The sequence below is a fragment of the Amblyomma maculatum genome, chromosome 1 (genome assembly GCF_055883805.1).
Source record: "Amblyomma maculatum isolate TAMU_Amacu chromosome 1, ASM5588380v1, whole genome shotgun sequence".
NCBI lineage: Eukaryota > Metazoa > Arthropoda > Arachnida > Ixodida > Ixodidae > Amblyomma > Amblyomma maculatum.
In genome coordinates, this window is record NC_139344.1 from 213,401,122 (window position 1) to 213,420,729 (window position 19,608).

The 19,608-nt window shown below is 47.7% G+C and overlaps 1 pseudogene; it reads right to left on the bottom strand.

Moving 5' to 3' along the window:
• Positions 1–11,980: 11,980 nt before the first annotated feature.
• LOC146205569 (uncharacterized) lies at positions 11,981–13,597 on the bottom strand (annotated as a pseudogene).
• Positions 13,598–19,608: the final 6,011 nt, after the last annotated feature.

Here is a 19,608-nt window from a genome sequence, read left to right on the forward strand (position 1 = left end):
GAATAGTAAAGTCATGTAGTGCTTCCTTCTTCAGGATATAAAAGCAGTCGTCCACTTACCTCAGGAACACTTTTGGGGCAGGCGTGAGGGGCGCAAGAGCGCGGCCTTCGATTTCTTCCATGGTCAAGTTAGCGACTGTCACAGAAATCGATGGACCCACGGCTTCTCCGTGAATCTGCCTGAACGGGATGCCCTCAGAAGTGAAGTATGTATTTGACAGGCAGAATCTGAGAAAGCGGGTCCGGTCATACACATCTATCGGACCTCTTTCCGGCAGTGATGGGTTTGATTCAAAGGTGGTGGTGCATACTTCCACTGCAATGTCAATCGGCATATTTGTGAATAGTGACTTCACATCGAATGAAACCACGATTTCTCCTATGTTGATTTAAGGTTTTGAACCTTTTCGATGAAGTGATAGGTGTTGCGTATGTGGGTAGAACTCCTGCCGACGAGAGGAGAGATAACTCTGTGCAAAAACTTGTACAGATTTTGAAAAGGCGAACGCGTAAAATCCATTATCGGGCGCAGAGGGGCGTCAGGCTAGTGAATTTTTGGCAGGCTGTAGATCGCCGGGGCTGAACCATATGGCATAATGCTCTGTTGAGTAGGCCTCAGCAACACAGACAGACAAAGACTGAACCACTTTGGCCATCGGTGCAGCAGCAAATAAAATATTTCAGCTCAAAAAAATACAAGCAGTAAATTCTACACTATGTCTATCTTCACTTGTCAAGAAAATAAATCTACATTGAACTGTCCTGGAATGGTTTGTATTTTAATGGGACGTAAATCGCATACTGCCAAAAAGTTGTGAGCGTGTGGAAGATAAAAAAAAGCAACAGCACTAACTGGGGCTAGGCAAACAGGGGAAAAAAAGAAAAATTGAAAACAGCCCACTGTGCAATGAATGCGTGCTCATGTGATGCCAACATACGGTCGCAAAATTGAAATTGCATACTATAACGATGCTCTTTACGGAAATTATTTTTGTTCGAAAGCTTCAATATATGGCTCATAAGGCTGCTTTTGATTACATATATACCTAGTTTAACGTCGAGCGTTTGAAAGCGTTCTCCTAAGCACTGTTCAGAAAATATTGTTCAGGCATTCATGGCTTTATTATCAAACTATATTTTTTCACCGGACGGAAGGCGTATCACTCCTTTTCAAGACCCCTCTTGAGGAAGGCGGTGAAGTCTCTCCATCCAGACCGCCGCATTGCCGCTGGAGAACATCTCCAAAGGCTCCCGACAAACTTCCCCGGAGAGACAAATCCCTTCTCTTGCGCCTGCGCATAGACTGTACATGGACTCCTCGCATGTACGCTTGCGGCTGAGCTCCTAGCCCAGCCTGCCTCTCTTGCGGCAACACTGGCACACTGGGGCACTTGCTCCTAGTATGTCCAGTCTCTGCTAGCCAGCGCCGTAAACTTCTGGCTGGCTACCGGAATCTTAGACTCTATGCCGATACGGAAGTGCAGTTGCTCTGGCTCGGAACCAACTTTCTGCTCACCGGCTCCTCCTGAATTTTCTGGAGGAGTCTGGCCTCAGTTGTATCCTGAGGCCTGCGTGCGACGAAAGGCTGCGTCATCCAGATCCCCCCCCCCCCCCTCCGGCCTCCAAGAGTGATGCCACAAAGGCGACCAACATAAGACGCGGCCAGTTTCCCTTCCCCAAAATATCCCATAGTCACCAGCAATCATTCCACAATCTTCCACTACTGGATCTCGTTCCCTCCACTTTCATCTTCCTTCTCTTAAGTCTGACAAATACTGTGTCTTTCCTTTCGTATTGTTACGCCATCCCCCATTCCTCGTCACTTCGTGCGCGCAGCGGAACCTTGCTCCTCGCGCGCTCCCCGGACGCGGTGACTGAGTGTTTGTGTGTATCGCTGGAGGATGGCATTCAATAAACGTCTCCTTTGTAACTAGGAGGCTTGCGTCATTGCAGTAAAGCGCCCTCTTTCCTGCTGAGGTTGAGTGCGCACTGAGGTGTTTCAGTCTGCGCGTGGTGAAGGCTGGTCGGGTCCTCGGCTCGCGCGAAGCTCAAACCCGCGGTAGCTGGTGGCCTATGCCCACGTAGAAACCACATGCTTCACTGGGAGTTTTCGAAGAATAACTTAATGTTCCATAACAGCGGTTACGCGAAACCGCGGCCAACCTATGTGTCAGACCAAGCCACGCCCCCAGGCGCTAACCACGCTTACTGCAATCCGAGCTTTTCGACCTCAGTTAGCGCATTTAACCAAGGAAATGGCAGCGTGCGGCCTTTTCCTGCCAACTGGCGCGCCGCCGTGCAGCCGTTTCCTTGGAGACTACGGGAACATAAAATATTCTAGTTGATACTGTAGCTGCGGTGTCTCCGCGGACGCGCCTGTAGATAACAGCGATTTGTAGCCTCCTGGCGCTGCAAAATATTGCCAAGGATGCTCTCACCGCAAGGCCGTATCACAGCAAGTTTATTTGAGTTGTCATGCACCGAGTTAAAATGGACGCGTTAGTTATGAGATTTAGTTTGACATTCACATTAGCTGCATGGTTAATTGGCGTTCAACATGCAGTTGTGCTAATGCTGCTGTTTTGTTATTCTACAGCCGAGAAACGTTTTTGGACGATTATAGGCATTACTCGCATGTGTGTGGTTCACATATAATTATCCTTCCTGCCAACTATAGCGAACCTTTCAAATTGGCTTGTGTTGTCGCCTCAGTAGTTCTACGCCACTCACATCAACAAAAATATTGCTGTTTGTTCATCCAAGTTGCGGGGATAACAGAGGCAATTTCTATTGCGTTTTATATATAAACACTGCTGCATTAGGATGGTTTTTTTTTTTCAGTGTTGGAAAAAAATCTATAGTGCCTATCCAACTGTTGCGGCTTCATGCCACCGAATAATACATATTTTAAAATCTGAAACACATATAATCGCACATGTCAAAAGAACGGCAGAAAACTAATGCAAGCTGGACTGTAAAAATTAGGTCGGTTGTCATATTGTATGGTTTAGCGTACCAAAGTGACGTCGACGATGAAGTAAGCCTTAGGGGAGGGCTGCGGAAATGTCTACCCCTTAGGCTTCTTTTAACTTGCGCCGACATGAAACATTACATGGGCCCCTTGCGCTTTGCCTCCATCGAAATGTGGCCTTCACGGCCGCGATCCAAACTGGCCTTTTTTGCCTCAGCAGTCGAGCTGGTCGAGCACCCTGCAACTGAGTCCTGCAAATTCACGGTTATACCGTCATAAAAGAGATTTAGCTTGCCGGAGACGTACTAGCGCAGACGTACACCGGATTGCCGGATCTCTCATGCGCACGCGCTTTGACGGGTGGGTACAGGTCGTGGTGGGGACAATCGTGGTCACTGCGCCTGCGTGGAAGGTATTAGGTCGTTCCAACTCTTATTGGCCTCGAGATTGAGCAGAGTCGCCACCTAGCGTCATAGCGGCGAACCCTACCCAGTGCGGATGCGTGTTCGCGTCGCGTGCCAGCCCGCAGGGATTTACGTGCGCGCGTGCGGCGTGTATAAGAGTGCTTTGTTTGTTTCGCGGTTCCTGTGCCATCTTGCTTACTTATCTGCCTCTCGCAAAAGAAATATGAACAGACTATTACCCCACGCTTAATAAAAAAAAAAAAAAAGAAGGCTACTTCTCCATATCGAGTTTGTCCCTCTCGAAAGGACATATATACCATCAGTCGTGGTCTTCGGTGCTTGAGATTCTTTGACAAGCGGTGTCTCAAACGATGCGCTGCGGTCGTTAGGCGCCGTGTCAAAGCAAATAGGTTGCTGCCGTCAATACAACTTAATGCAAGCGCTCAAAAACCGTATATTCTCGTTTCTGTACGGAATACCGCAACTGTTGAAAACGCTGCATAGCAAAATCCAGTTTGAACAAGCCATTTTGTGTCTTTTGTATCCATAATAGAGTTGTCTGGGTACTTTATTATTATGATTATTATTTTGCTGTTAAACCTCTGTCGCAGTGTCTCAGTCGTAGGGCGCTCGACTGCTGATTTCGAGAAAGGGGGAGGGGGGGTCGATATCCCGGCCCTTTAGAAAGGCGCTCCTTGGTTGTAGAGTTTGACTGCACGTTAAACAATCCCACGTGGTCAACGACACCAAGGCCCGCCCCTACATGTTGTTTATTTATTTACATATACCTTACAGGCCTCCAGAGAAGCATTGTGCAAGGAGCGACAAATGCAAAGATATCCGCAAAGTGGGTTAAAAACAAAATCACAATCGCAAGTACAGGAAAACAGTGGTAATTGTACAAATCTATAAATATAATAAACAATATATCGTAATGCAGGGGGAGTTATGAGAAGTACTAAGCAACAAATCATGTAACGCAAGCGACAAGATTGCAAGGTATTATAAAAAAAAAAAATGTAGATTCAACTATACCACAGAACTACTGCGCATCACCAAATGCCCTTCAAGGAATAGTGACATAAATGACGAGTGCATACATGATATGCTAAGCGTTATCAATGAAGTGCTTCAGTAGATCTTCGCGAAACGCGTCGTGATTGTGGAGCGATGCGATGCTGTTCGGAAGATCATTCCACAGACGGACGGCGCGCGGGAGTGATGAGAAGTTAAAAGCGTTAGAACTGTCGTAAATGCGAGCATAGCTGTAGTCGTTATGCAATCTATGCGATAGGTAGGAGGGACGTTGTAGTTGACTTAGGGATGACCGAGTGCCATGGGCGTATTTATGAAAAAGAGATAGAAGGCCGATATCTCGACGGACTTTTAACGGATGAAGTGAAAGTTCAAGCTTGAGCTGGGTTACGCTGAACTGGAAAATATAATTACGCGAGATGAAACGACTGTTTTGTATTGCTTCAAACTTCTCTAGTAAATGTTTCTGATGAGGTGACCAGATAGAGGAGACGTACTCTAGGAGCAGATAATCTACGAACGTGAGATGTAGTGTTTTGTAGGTTGCGGCGAAGAAATCCTAATGACCTGGAAGCGTGAGCGGAAATGGTCGTTATATGATCTGCCCAGCAAAGATTTGGAGTGAGGTGGACGCCTAGGTATTTGTACAGTGTAGTCCGAGCCAATGTAACGTTATTAATGTGGTAGAAAAAATTCGAATTCGCTGATTTTCGCGAGAAAGAAATTATGTTACATTTGGAAGTGTTTAAGGTCATCAGCCACGTTTTACACCAGTCGTTAACGCGGTTCACATCATTTTGAAGTAAAATGTGGTCTTCAGTGTTCTTTATTGCAGGATAGAGGATGCAGTCATCAGCAAATATGCGTGAACAAGACGAGAGTTATTCGGCAGGTCATTAATATAAATCAAGAGTAATGGGTCAAGGACGCTTCCTTGCGGCACACCTGATGTGACGTAGGAGGAAGGTAACGGATAGTTATTAACAACGGCGAACTGCTAACGATTGGAAAGAAAGTTACGGACCCATGATGAAGTTAATGAATTTAATTTGACGGCAGAAAGTTTAGCTATTAGTCGGCAGTGCGCTACACGATCAAATGCCTTAGAAAAGTCCAAAAAGATGCCGTCTGTCTGTAAGTTACTGTTCATGTTGAAATGTAGGTCAGCAGTGAATTCAAATATCTGCGACTCACAGGCAAAACCCTTCCTAATTCCATGCTGCCCGGAGAAAAAGAATTTATTGGATTCTAAGTGATTGTATATATGCGATGCGGTAATGCGCTCAAGCATCTTGCAGCATGTGCAAGATAATGAGATCGGGCGATAATTTTCGCATAAATGTTTATTGCCACTTTTGAATATCGGTACTACCTTTCCTATTTTCCAATCGGAAAATTTCAAATCCGTAATATAGCCGATGTCGCACGTTAAACCCATATATACATTTCTTTTTTTTTTTTCGTTGAAGGATTCTGCGCATCCGTAACAGTGGTAATGAGCACATTTCGCTTTAGAAAAATGCTCTTACGTTTGAGAAACAGATCTTTGCAGCACCTGTTACACTAAATATAACATAATACACATAGATCAATGTACACTGGTGATGTGGGCGCCACTGACGACAGCGCCCCAAGTGGCAAGCTAACCAGGCGGACCGCCGGGAGATCCCGGCATGGGCACGACCTGCTTTATTGTCATGGGCGACCGCGCCAAGGAGAGCGAAAACGGGCGCCATGACCTGATGTATAAATAAACAGTTTGCTTGTTATACCGGCTACGTCTATCACATGGAGGCAGCGGCGGGATAACCAACGCAGCGTGACACCCAGAAGGACAGCAAGCCCAACGTAAGCGGCCGCAGCGTCATGCCAAACACTCGCGGCGCGAACGAAGAGCGCGCGAGCGCCACTCCGAGAATGACGTTCAACCCGCTCGCCGTGGAACTGCCGACAAAGCTCGATTTCCGCAAGCCCGAAGATTGGACACGATGGCACCGCAGGTGGGAACGCTACCGACTCATCTCCGGTCTGACAGGACAGGACGAGACGACGCAAATCAACACATTACCCTACAAAGAAGCGGAGGACTTGCTCGCTGCTTTGAAACTGACAGACGAACAGATGGCATCATACTCCGCCGTGGTGAGTGCTTTTGAAAAGCATTTCCTACCTCGAAAAAATGTCATCTCGGAAACAAGAGCGGCATGAAAACGTCGACGCATTTGCGACTGAACTGTTCAAGGTGGCCGAAAGATGCGATTACGGAACTCTCAAAGACGAACTGATTCGGGACAGGCTCGTGGTCTGCTTGCGAGACGTAAAGCTCAGCGAGAACCTGCAGATTGACGCAGAACTCACTCTCGAAAAAGCAATCACAGCTGCCCGCAATTCAGAGAGCGTGAAACTTCAACACAAGGAAATTCGCTCCATCGAACAGCCAGCTCTCGACATGGGAGAAGTTCGCGGCCAGACAAACGTCAAAACTCGCCGGAACGAAGCGAAGGTGCCTTTCAAGTCGCGCCCTCAACGTACACACAAGACGGGAGACGAACGCTGCAAGTGATGTGGGGGTGTGCGTGACCACACGAAGACAGTGTCCCGCGATAGACAAGACGTGCAACCAGTGTGGGAAAAAAGGCCACTACGCCCGCGTCTGCATGTCTAAGCCGAAGGACGAGACCTCGAGTATCCGACAACGACCAAAAGATCTCGGAGAGCTATATCTAAGCGAAATCAAAGTGGGAGTGAACACGCCGTGGAGGATTACTGCTATCGTGAACAACTTGCCTTTTACCTTCAAGGTCGACACCGGCGCGGATGTGACTGCAATCGCATACGACCAGTACGACAGAACCGTCAAGGGATCCATCAAGTCAACGCAACAGCTGTTGATAGGTCCAGGCCAGACAGCGATACCCACTGCTGGCTACATCGATGCAACAGTCACCTGGCGCAACACTAAGTCCAAGAAGCAGTCTTCATCATCAGATGATTAAAAGAACCGCTGCTCAGTCGACCAGCTATAGAATCACTTGGGATTCTACAGCGCCCTCTTGAGCTAGACGAAACCCTCGCACAATCAACTGATGTCCCCAACTTATTGGCGTCATACCCAAAGCTAACGTCTGGGCTTGGAGTCATGAAGACTGTGTACCGCATCAAAGTCAAAAAGGATGCTGAGCCATACGCAGTCAGTTATCCTAGGCGCGTGCCTCTTCCATTGCTTCCACTTGTGAAGAAAGAACTAGAAAGGTTGGAAGACTTGGGAGTCATCCAGAAGATCGAGCGAGCAACCGAGTGGTGTTTTCCAATGGTTGTTGCACGAAAAAAACAATGAGCTGTGCATCTGCGTGGACTATGGTCAACTCAACCAACAAATAATACGCGAACGTGTGCTCATACATACGGTGGACGAGTGTCTTGCAAAATTAGCAGGTGCAACAGTTTTCAGCCGCCTAAATGCACACGCAGGCTACCTGCAGGTGCCACTGTCCAATGACTCTCGCGAATACACAGCCTTCATCACACCAGTTGGCAGGTTCCAGTTCCTGAGGCTTCCCATCGAAATCTCCACAGCGCCAGAGTTCTACCAACGAGAAATGCTCCGTGTGCTCGGAGGACTAGGTGGTGTGAGTTGTCTACAAGATGACATCATTGTCTCAGGGAAGACAACTGAGGAACACGACACAAACTTACTGCTGGTACTGAGGAAGCTGGAAGATGCAGGTGTTAGCCTCAACATCAACAAGTGCTCCTTTCGACAAACAGAAGTAACATTCTTAGGACACGTCGTAAACTCAACAGGAGTCAGCGCCGCCCCGGAAAAAATCAGGGTCATAGTCCGGCTCGACCCACCATGTGATGTGTCAGATGCCAGGTCTTTTTTCGGCTCTGCAAACCACCTAGCTAATTTTTTCTAGCAGACTTTACGAAGCCTCTCAGAGACTTGCTCCATCAAGACGCCGACTGGCACTGGTGCCCAGCTCAGCAGCAGAGTTTTGACAAGCTCAAGCAAGCTTTAAGCAGGACGCCGATTCTCACTCACTATACGATGCTCAGTCGCCTCACACAGTGTCTGTGGATGCTTCATCATACGGTCTTGGGGCTGTACTTCTACAGCAGTCGCACGAAAAGCTCCTACCCGTGCCATATGCATCACGCTCCCTTACGGATACAGAACAAAGATATGCCCAAATCGAAAAGGAGGCACTGGCAATCACATGGGCTTGCGAACATTTCCGCAAATACCTGCCATGGGATCAACCTTTAACGTGGAAACGGACCACAAGCCGTTAATACCGCTGCTGACGACTAAACGACTTGACGAGTTGAGTCCTCGTCTTCAACGTTTCAGGATGCGCCTTTTGGTGTACGACTACACCATGTCCCACACTCCCGGCAAAAAGCTGTACACAGCTGACCTTCTGTCCCGGAAGCCATCTGGGAAACCAGCAGACAAAGAAAGAACTCTCGAGAGTGCAGTGCGCGAGTTTGAAGAATTAGCACTTGAACAGCTCCCTGCTTCAAACCGAATGCTGGACAGAATCAGGGAAAGCATCCAATCAGACGAAACACTTTCCAGGGTGGCTACCTTCTGCACTACATCATGGCCAACTGTGCATGGGCTGTCACCTGACCTGAAAAGGTACGTCGAGGTGGCTAGTGAGATTTAATCGCTGATGGTCTGCCATTCAAAGGTGACAGAAGAATCATCCCGCCAGACATCAGAGTAGAGGTTCTGGAAAAACTCCATGCAGGCCACTTGGGCACAACGAGGTGCCGAGCGAGGGCAAGAGAATGCATATGGTGGCCAGGCATAGGCAAGCACATTGAAGACTACGTGGAAAAGTGTCCAACTTGCAGAGAGCACAGAAAGCCAGAAACAGAACCCCTGCTTCTAACCCCATTGCCAGCACACCCTTGGGACACAGTCGGCATGGATCTCTTCACGCTGGAGGGGAAAGAGTATGTTGTAGTAGTAGACTACTACTCCCGATTTTTCGAGCTAGAACAGCTGCCGAGACAGCTACTAAAACATAGCCCTAGTCTTGGAGCCAATGTTTGCACGGTACGGTGTTCCATGGGCAATACGCACAGACAACGGGCCGCAGTTCACTTCCACAGAGTTCAGAGAACTAGTGCATCACTGGGTAGCCTCACACACAACCTCAAGCCCTTACTACCCGCAGGGCAACGGCATGGCTGAGAGGGCTGTGCAGACAGCAAAACAGCTTTTGAGGAAGACACGAAGCGCTGCTTGCCTACAGGGCCACACCCAACGTGGAAGTGTTTTCACCAGGAGAACTCTTAATGGGTCGTCGTCTGAACACCACAGTACCAACCACTTTGAAGCTGCTAGCCCCGAAGTGGGACGACAGCGAATTCAGACAAAATAATGAAGCCTACAGAGCTCGTGCAAAACGATCATACGACACCCGGCACAAGGTACGGAGCCGAGAGCGCTTACCACCAGGCACAGCGGTGCGCATCCTCGCTGGAGCTGCATCACACGGCGTGGTAACACAGCCGACATCAAAACCAAGGTCCTACGTTGTACAAACCGACAGAGGACAAGCAAGACGTACAGCAAGACACCCGCAACCGTTGCAGGATACGAGCACCACAAGAAGTGGACGTGTTTGTAAGCGACCAGAACGCCTGGGCCTGTGAAATCAAACCTTTCAAGAGAGGGGTGTGCTGTGGGATGGATGGATGGATGGAATATAGGAGCGTCCCCTTTGGAACGGGGTGGTAGCAGTAGCTATCATGCTCATTTTTTCTCCCTATATCTTAATTAGATTGGTTAACTAAACCATCATTCTATTTATTAAATTTTTGTTTCTACATTACTAACATTATGTCCCTTCTCTGCTTTTAAGCCACCATACTTCCAGTCGTTTTTTGCTAATTTCCACCGCCGGTTTATTCACCCGGCCACTGGTATTTCTAAACCCCAGAGCGCCACTGGCGACAGCGCCCCAAGCGGCAAGCTAACCAGGCGGACCGCCGGGAGACCCCGGCATGGGCGACCGCGCCAAGGAGAGCGAAAACGGGCGCCATGACCTGTTGTATAAATAAACAGTTTTGCTTGTTATACCGGGTACGTCTACCACAACTGGTAGCCCATTAGAATTATTAGAACACTTTTTGTCTGTGCTGTCTTTCGCGCAATCTGGTTGTTTCTGACAAAAGGAGTAAAATAGCTTCATACGGGCTTAACCAGCGGTGTTTAGTTCGGGAATAAATACATATAGTCTCATGATAAGATGATCTCCATTTCTTTGAGGATAGTTTTATATCCGGCACCTGTTTTGGAAGTAAACGGCAGAACCGCCCCCAAGTCACTGCTCAACAATAATTACAATGATAAAGAAATCACCCTTCAAAATTTCTTGCCAGAACATTACATCGACCGCAGTATTTACGATGTCTTCGCAGCTACTGATTCGTAGCGCGCTTGCACTTTAACGTTACTGAAAATTAATCACTGATAGTCCTAAATTTTGTCAAATGTGTAAAAGTTCTGTCACATGGAAAAATTCATTGTCATTGAAAAAAAATAACAATTCAACTACTAGTTTGCCATTTCTGAACATCACACACATCAGAATTTCCTTATACTTCCCTCGGTTTCAGGAAATCATTTAGAGTAATTTCACATTGCAACACCAGATTATCTGCCGCAAGAAGCATTCGTCTTGTTGTGAGCCTGGCAAACTCGATCCACTCACCGCTCTACACGTGAGCAGTCAGCTTTCCTGTGCGGCGAGGTTTCCTGTAGCGTGGCCTCCGCGATCGGCTCCGTCGCAGCGCCGTTGCTCCGGCCGTCCCATTCGCACGGAGAGAGCGTAATGCGGTGTGACTGCTGCTCTCGCCGCGCGTGGCGCGCGCTCCCCATGGCTCGCTTCCCCTGATGCGGACGGGCGCAGACGACGAAAACGCGCTTATCGCAGGCTGTGTGCGACGCGCACGAGAAAATTACCGCCCAGAAGTGCTGGTAAAAAACAAAGTAGCTTGCTGGTGCAATTAGGCAATTGCTTCTTGAATTCTGATGCTGACTTAGAACCGGGGAAAGGCAAATCGTCATGAGAGCGTGCCTTTTGCAACATGGAGGTAATTTTCTTTGTATAGTTGTTCAGGGTTTCAAAACACGAAATATTTTGCAGTTGAACAGAGCGGTTTATTTTAATTCTTAAATTCTTGTGCATATTAGCTTAGAACGAGAAATTACTTTTCATTTATGGGAATCAAGGAATTCTGCCAGTTTTCCTGTGTAGACATGGTGTAAATCTGGTTTATACTTAAATGCGTGCAATAAATGTTAGCTTTCAGCGCTTGCAGATGCCACTCAATGGATTGTCCCATTCCTATTTTGGCCAGGGCAGTGCACAACAGCCTGCAATGGATAAAGTTTTTTGACCTTGTAGTGGAGGGAACTAAGGCGAATTTAGTCTTTTTCTTTTTTTTTTCATCCTCGGCAAGCAAAAAAAAAAAAGAGGGTTTAATTCAATAAACGTACAGCTTGGCAGGAATACAGATAAAATCATTTGAGGATACAAATTGCACTTTATTTAAAAAGACAAAATTAGAGCCATGATGTTCAGCAGCAGTTTTTCACATTTTCTTTATTCTAAACGCGCAGCACTTCCCTGTGCAGTGGCTTGCAGGCGAGCTTCTTGCGGTATGCTGCCCGGTCCGTTACAGTAGCGCCGACGTTGGATAAAAGTGGCCTAATGAACTTGTCGAAAACTACAGCTAGTGTGCTTGTGGCGTGGTCATCTCTTGCTGGGCATACGAAAAGGGGGCACTGCTCCAGTGCCCCCAAAAAGTGCATTTGGTCAGGTTTTCTCAAATGCGCATGTGCCTTTCGGTTGGCCACATTGTGGATGGAAAACCACTTCTGCATCATCTTCATAAACAATATTGTTGCGTCAGCGTTATCCGTGACGATCCGGACGACATAGAGGCCACACTTTTCAACTTCAGTTATCACTTCTTTTGTCAGCTGATACAGGAGCTTGCCACTTAATCGGTTAGTGAAGAAAAAGCCGCAAGGAATCTTGTAAGACGTGGACAGGCCTGCTGCAACGAAACACAACACTTTGTTGGAAAGCACGATGTTGTTCACGTTCTCCCCTGTCCCAGCGTCTTCTCTCGCAGTTTGTTGACCGAAAAAGCAGTCCATTTTACGATCATAGATGTATTTGGAGCTTATAGCCATTTAATCCACAATAATAGAGGAAAACCCCGCTTCCTCTTTTAACTGCCCCACCTCTTGCTTCAGGCGTTCTTTCATTAGTGGTGTGATCCCACTTTCACTATTGGATTTGCCAACATAGCGAAGTAGAGTGTTTTTTGATGGCAGTTTCAAAAGGCCTCTGTTACGTATGTAACGGTATGCCTTAGGGGACAAGTAGTACAAAACTACACATTCCCGTACAAAGTCTGGAGACCACACGGGCCGTTGCCTTGACGCATTGGTGATCTGTTCCGCTAGGCAGTCCTCTAAGCAGAACTGGGCTGTGCCGACCTTGTCCAGGCATTTTTACAACGCCGAATGAAGAGTGTGGTTTTCATAACCACTGAGTTTTCTTTTTAGGCGACTGTTTTCTCGTTGCAGTCTCCTGATAGTGTCTGCTTTCCTGAACAATTGCACTCGCTTTCGGTTTAGACGCAGCAGAAGAAGGTCATCGGTAGTTTGCGTTGCGCGATCACTAAGCTGCTGCTTCTCATATCCTGCACCGTTAGGACCTGCTTCATCTCCTTCCAAGGATGAGTGAATCAGGCTACCTTCATGCACTTGAGAAAATGAGCAGGCAGAAGTTGAAGAACGGCTTGTGCTTTCTTCGCGACCATAGGCTGACTCTGCATCTTCATCGCGGCCGCTTGATAAACTTGATGTCCTTTCTTGGTTTGGTGCGGAATTCTGCGACAATCGCTCTATCTTACGTCTTTTTTGTGGCTGTTGCGGCTGCATGTAGCTCGGGTAACCCGCGAACACGCTCGTTTCAGACGGCGCACCTTTGTGGACCCCAAATTATAATACGAGTCTAAAAATGATGGCTGCAGACGACACTGCTAGCAGACTTGTCATTTGGCACAAAATATTTTCTTGATATGGCCTTTAGCCATGCTTGCCTACGCTCATAATTTGAAGGAAATTCATGGAAACTTATTCCGTGGTTCTTTTTTCTATCGGAGCGACAGAAAGGGACACAGCAATACATTTATCTGAAAAATAAAGAAAGAGATAAGATTGCCGTGTGAAGCGGATGACAGAGAATCGATGCAGCTTTCGTCACACCGCAAATAATTTATTAGCGGGATCACATTAGCTGCGCGAAACCACTTTCACCTAGAGGGAGCACATGCAACATAGCAAAACAAAGGCCACGAAAGTATTTTCGCTCAAACTACTCTACTCAAGTACAAAAAAACAGAAATCAGAATTTGTGACTAGCGTAGTGGCGTATAAAAATGCACGAGCGCTTATCGTAATTATATGTTCGAGCCAGAGAGAGCTTCGCTATAAATAAACGTCGCCTGAAAGGCACAAAAAGGCAACGGTAAAAGCCTCGGTTGCCTCAATCACCTTTTAAACGGCCACAAAAACTGCATGAAAAGGCGATCCTAAGTGTTTAACAACGTAATTGATCTTGACGTAGAAGTCGAAAGAAATTGACAACGCATTCACGGCTGTTCCGCGTGGAAACGTGCCAAAAAAACTGACGACGTGACTGAAATCGCAGGCAGTGCAGGCCACGCGCGCGCCGCTCGAGCCATGGGCTAAGGTCGCCACCTCGCGGCGTGTTACGGAGCTAGCGAAATTACAATTTTCCGCTGGGGCGCGCGCCGAATGGGACGGCCGGAGCAACGGCGCTGCGACGGAGCCGATCGCGGAGGCCACGCCTGTAGTGTCGACGTAATCTCATTTTTGGGGAATACTTGTGCCTGGTTGTCGAGCCAGAGTAGATGTCCACTCAGTCTACAGCAACCCGCCGGGCAGTACGCTGTGCTGCATTTCACCTGCTTAATCCTCGAGTCAAGTACGATATAATGAACCAGGCTGCATCGATTCAATCTGAAGTACTGCAGGTCAGAGCACGAACCTTGATCTCCGTGGGCTTGACACCTGTCTCACTCGTATAAGACACACGCACGCTGTTGAAAAGGCGATAAGATTCAGGCCCAAGTATCAGGCCTGTGAACGCCGTACAACGCAAAAAGCGTGCGAAGCGATGTCAGTAAATCTAAAAGACGGTTTGTTGCGTGCCTTGTTTTTCTAAAATCTGCGGATTTTTTTTTTCTGGCTGCATTGGGGAAATTCACGTTTTTGTCTGCTTTCTGCAATACAATGGAATTCTAAACAGTAAATCACTAATGCATTGCGTAAGACACGTTTTCATCGCCAGCAAACCCGCCGTAAACTCAGAAGGAGACTACGCTGCGTGCGTTGCTGCGAGCGCCGCCGGCTGCCGATCCCCACTATCGGAGTGACGGTGGTGCCCCCTCTAGATCGATCTCGCGGCTAATAGGTGGCGCGGCGGCTGCACGACATGGAAATGCGGTTTTGTGCCTAAAATCAGAGGTACAGTCGACATTAGGAATAAATCAAAGATCCGTTGGACGATTAGCACTAGGTGCCAACGGCAAAACTACAAATGAGGCGGTACAGGGAGATATGGGCTGGGCATCTTTCGAAGTACGGGAAGCTCAGAGTAAAATATTATATGAGGAACTCCTGAGGAAATTGGACAGTAACAGATGGGCAGCTAAAGTATTTAAATATCTGTACTTAAAAAGCGCTGACTCACAATGGAGGAAAAGAACTAGGAAACTAACTAGTAAGTATGCTAGTCACAAGGACGGAGAAATAAAGAGCATTAAGCAACAGGCGAAAAACACAGAAGGTAAAAATTGGATAAATTCGATGGAAAAGAAACATAGTGTGGAATTATACCGAAAGTGGAAAATGCAGATCAGGAAGGAAGATTTCTTTGATAACTCAAGAGGCAGTGCCCTACTTTTTGAAGCTAGATTAGGGTGCCTTAGAACACGCAGCTACAAAAAGAAATTTAACAATGGAGATGACGCATGTGCTCTATGTGGTAACTGAAGTGAAACAATTGACCATATTATACTCGAATGTAACGGTATCCATCCGGAAGTTGATGCAGGCGCAATCAGTGTTCCTGAAGCTCTGGGGTTTAGAGATACCAGTGGCTGGGTGAATAAACCGGCGGTGGAAACTAGCAAAAAACGACTGGAAGATTGGTGGCTTAAAAGCAGAGAAGTGACATAATGTTAGTAATGTAGGAACAAAAATTTAATAAATAGAATGATGGTTTAGTTAACCATTCTAAATCAATAATTAAGATATATGAAGAAAAATGAGCATGATAGCTACTGCTACCACCCCGTTTCAAAGGGGACGCTCTTATATTCCATCCATCCATCCATCCATCCATCCATCCATCCATCCATCCATCCATCCATCCATCCATCCATCCATCCATCCATCCATCCATCCATCCATCCATCCATCCATCCATCCATCCATCCATCCATCCATCCATCCATCCATCCATCCATCCATCCATCCATCCATCCATCCATCCATCCATCCATCCATCCATCCATCCATCCATCCATCCATCCATCCATCCATCCATCCATCCATCCATCCATCCATCCATCCATCCATCCATCCATCCATCCATCCATCCATCCATCCATCCATCCATCCATCCATCCATCCATCCATCCATCCATCCATCCATCCATCCATCCATCCATCCATCCATCCATCCATCCATCCATCCATCCATCCATCCATCCATCCATCCATCCATCCATCCATCCATCCATCCATCCATCCATCCATCCATCCATCCATCCATCCATCCATCCATCCATCCATCCATCCATCCATCCATCCATCCATCCATCCATCCATCCATCCATCCATCCATCCATCCATCCATCCATCCATCCATCCATCCATCCATCCATCCATGGCGGCTGGGTCGGTGATAGCGCCGCTGCCATATATCGTACGTTTTGGCAAGCGAGCCTGCTTCTTGATGTTGTGGCATCGTTCGTGTGAGATTTGGCGTTTGGATAAGCAGCAATATGTCATATCAGTCATAAATACGAAGTTATCTATGAGTTGGGCTGCACTAGCTTCAAAATAAACGTTCGTTGATACGAGTACGCATGGATTCGTTAGCTCGCAAGTTAAAACTCCGTCAATAGCCGCATGTACTAAGCATGCCGCAATAAAGGGCGACAAACTCCTTAAGCGACAGCTTTTCGGATATTCACATTTAATTTATGGCATGTTTCAGCTCGGCAATTGAGTGCATATATTGTTCACGTGCTCATATACCGAGTTTATAACAGATTATCTTCAGCGTATTCATGAGGCATTCTGAGGCAAATGTATGCTACTGTTCGAAGTAGTAGCGAAATGGTCATTTGAGCTTAATGACACAGCCGAAATTAACACTCGAGGTGTGTTCTTTGCACTACCGGGAGAAAAGCGCGTGATCAAGTAGGAAGAAATCTGTAAAGAAATGATTGTGTTTGTTCAGATCCATTGCTCACCCCATCCGAAAAACTAAAATACAACTAAACATTTAGCGCATTTCAAATATATCGCTCCCATTGCTCGCCCCATCGACAAATGAAAATACATGTGAAGAATGTGCGCATTTCATATCGTTATGTCGACGCGGTATGGCCAGGAAGTCATGCTTACAAATCTGATCCTTCGTTTTTAATATTTTTTTATTCAATTAACCTCGTGGTGATGATTCACAATCAAATAAAGCTGAACGACGGCCGTAACGAACAGCTGCACGCGGAGAAATATAGGCGATTATTATTGAGAGTAAGGGCTAGCTCCCTGTTTTGCACGTCCACCTTAAAAGATATCACGATACGTTTCATATCAGCTTGGTATTCAAACACTTCAGCATTTTCGTGCAGTTGCGATGACATGATGTTAAGTCCAAATGTAATGCGATTCGCGAGCATGAATGCACTGACGACGCGGCTTTTTGCTTCAACAAAATACATCGCTCAGAATACACATGGGTCGTCAAGTCAAAACGTCTCAGAAATCGGCCAAGCGAGCCGAAACCCTGCTTTTTACACATTTGCTCAGTGGCGGGAAAAACACATTTGCTTTGTCAAACAGTTTATTGATTTGCATATCTCGGAATAGCAAAAATAGTCGTTTTCTGCTCGCATCTCCACGCTCCAAACTCGCCCGCGTCGCGAAAAGCTAGCACCGGCTCGCTGCTTCAAAAACAGGCTGTGCGGCGCCGCCACCGTCACTGAAACGACCGAATAGCACTATATTAAAGTGTACTAGAAGGCAAGCTAAACCGCTCTATACTCTATGACCCCGTGTGGAAAACCAGTTTCCTCCCCCTTCGCCGCGACCGACCACCACCACCCCAACGAGCTTCATGGCAGCGCCGGCTGGGAGAGGAGGTAAATACCTCCCCTTGGGGGAAGGAGACCAGTGACGGGTGCGCCACCAAGACGTCTACGCGGGTTCCCGCGAGAAGACGAGAGAGAGATTCTGGATCCAGCCGGCAGCGAGAGCGGTCGTCTCCCGCCGCCTCTCCCGGCAAATGCCGGGGGATAGCGGGTACGGAGTACGCTGCGCACACGGGAGGACCCGTTCGCACGACCGCCCATCTTCTGGTTCCCAACGACGAAGCGACCGGTAAATACCGCACGCTATCGCCGCCTCCCGCGGCAAACGCCGTGGTATGGCTTCGTCCGAAGAATGCGGCGCGCACGGGAGATCCCGGCCGCCATATTCACGGCGCGTGCAAATGTCCGCCGCCGAAGTCGCACCCCCATTCCCCAGCCGGTGAGTCAAAAGTCCTTCTTACGTAGCCTTGCCCTTCCAAGGAAAACCTTGTTGATGTATAGCTAGCCGGCATGCTCTGTATTATTTGCAAGTGCAATAAATAGCATTCGAGTATTACCGATGTGTCGCCCCCGTCCTTTGTCCCTTTGTTCCCCTCCGCGGGTCGCTAGCGAGGACGCTGCACCTGTGGAGTAGGAGCGGGGCGGAAGACCGTCCCCCTCATAACCCCACACCCGCCACGTCGCTCTTCCGGGTAGCATTCGCGACAGTGGGACACGTTGTAGTCTACCACTCCCATATCACGCACCCGGCATGCCTTAACCCCTCCAATGGCCGGAACGAATTCATTGCAGTGGTGGACACCGCCCATTTTGGTCTTCGCCACACTCGCCTTGCTTCGAGTGCTCATGAGAAAAAGTCCGCTCTACCTGTTTTCTCAATCGTCATTATATGTATATGTGTGTATATATATATATATATATATATATATATATATATATATATATATATATATATATATATATATATATATATATATATATATATATATATATATATATATACATATATTGTCACGGTGTTGGCGACTGGGGCTAGGTTAACAGAGCCGGTACAGGTGGAATTACGTGGTCCAAGGTTAGGTACATCCTGCGAGTCCGGAGCCGCTTCACTTCAACGTCGTTTTTCACTCCGAGCGCCCCCTGGCATTCCTCCCTCCTTAAGCGTAACGCACACAGTTACACGTGCACACAAGCATACAAAACCAGTCCCCCCCCCCAAAAAAAAAAAAAAAAACAGTTTGTAAATGTAGTTTGTCAGTCACCGTGCAAAGTACGGCTTCAATCGCAAGACATGAACTGTTTCTGGACGAGGCAGCCGACGGCCTGTGTGCTCTGATCCATCCGGGAGCACCTCGTAATTGACGTTACTGATGCGTCGCACGATTTTATACGGTCCGAAGTAGCGGAAAATTAGCTTGTGTGAAAGGTCGCGGCGTCGAACAGTAGTCCACACCCACACCTGGTCCCCGGTATTGTAGGAAGCTTGTCTGTGGCGGAGGTTGTACCGGCGTGAATCCCTGTCCTGCTACTGGGTGATGTGGACGCGTGCTAGTTGACGCGCTTGCTCAGCATCTTGGGCAAACTGTTCGGCGTGCAAGGGAGTATTGCGTCCAGCATCGTCCGAACCTCCCTGGCGTAAACGAGGCGAAACGGCGTGAAACGTTTAGTCTCTTGGACTGCCGTATTATATGCGAACGTCACATATGGTACGATCGCATCCCAAGTCTTGTGCTGGGCGTCGACGTACATC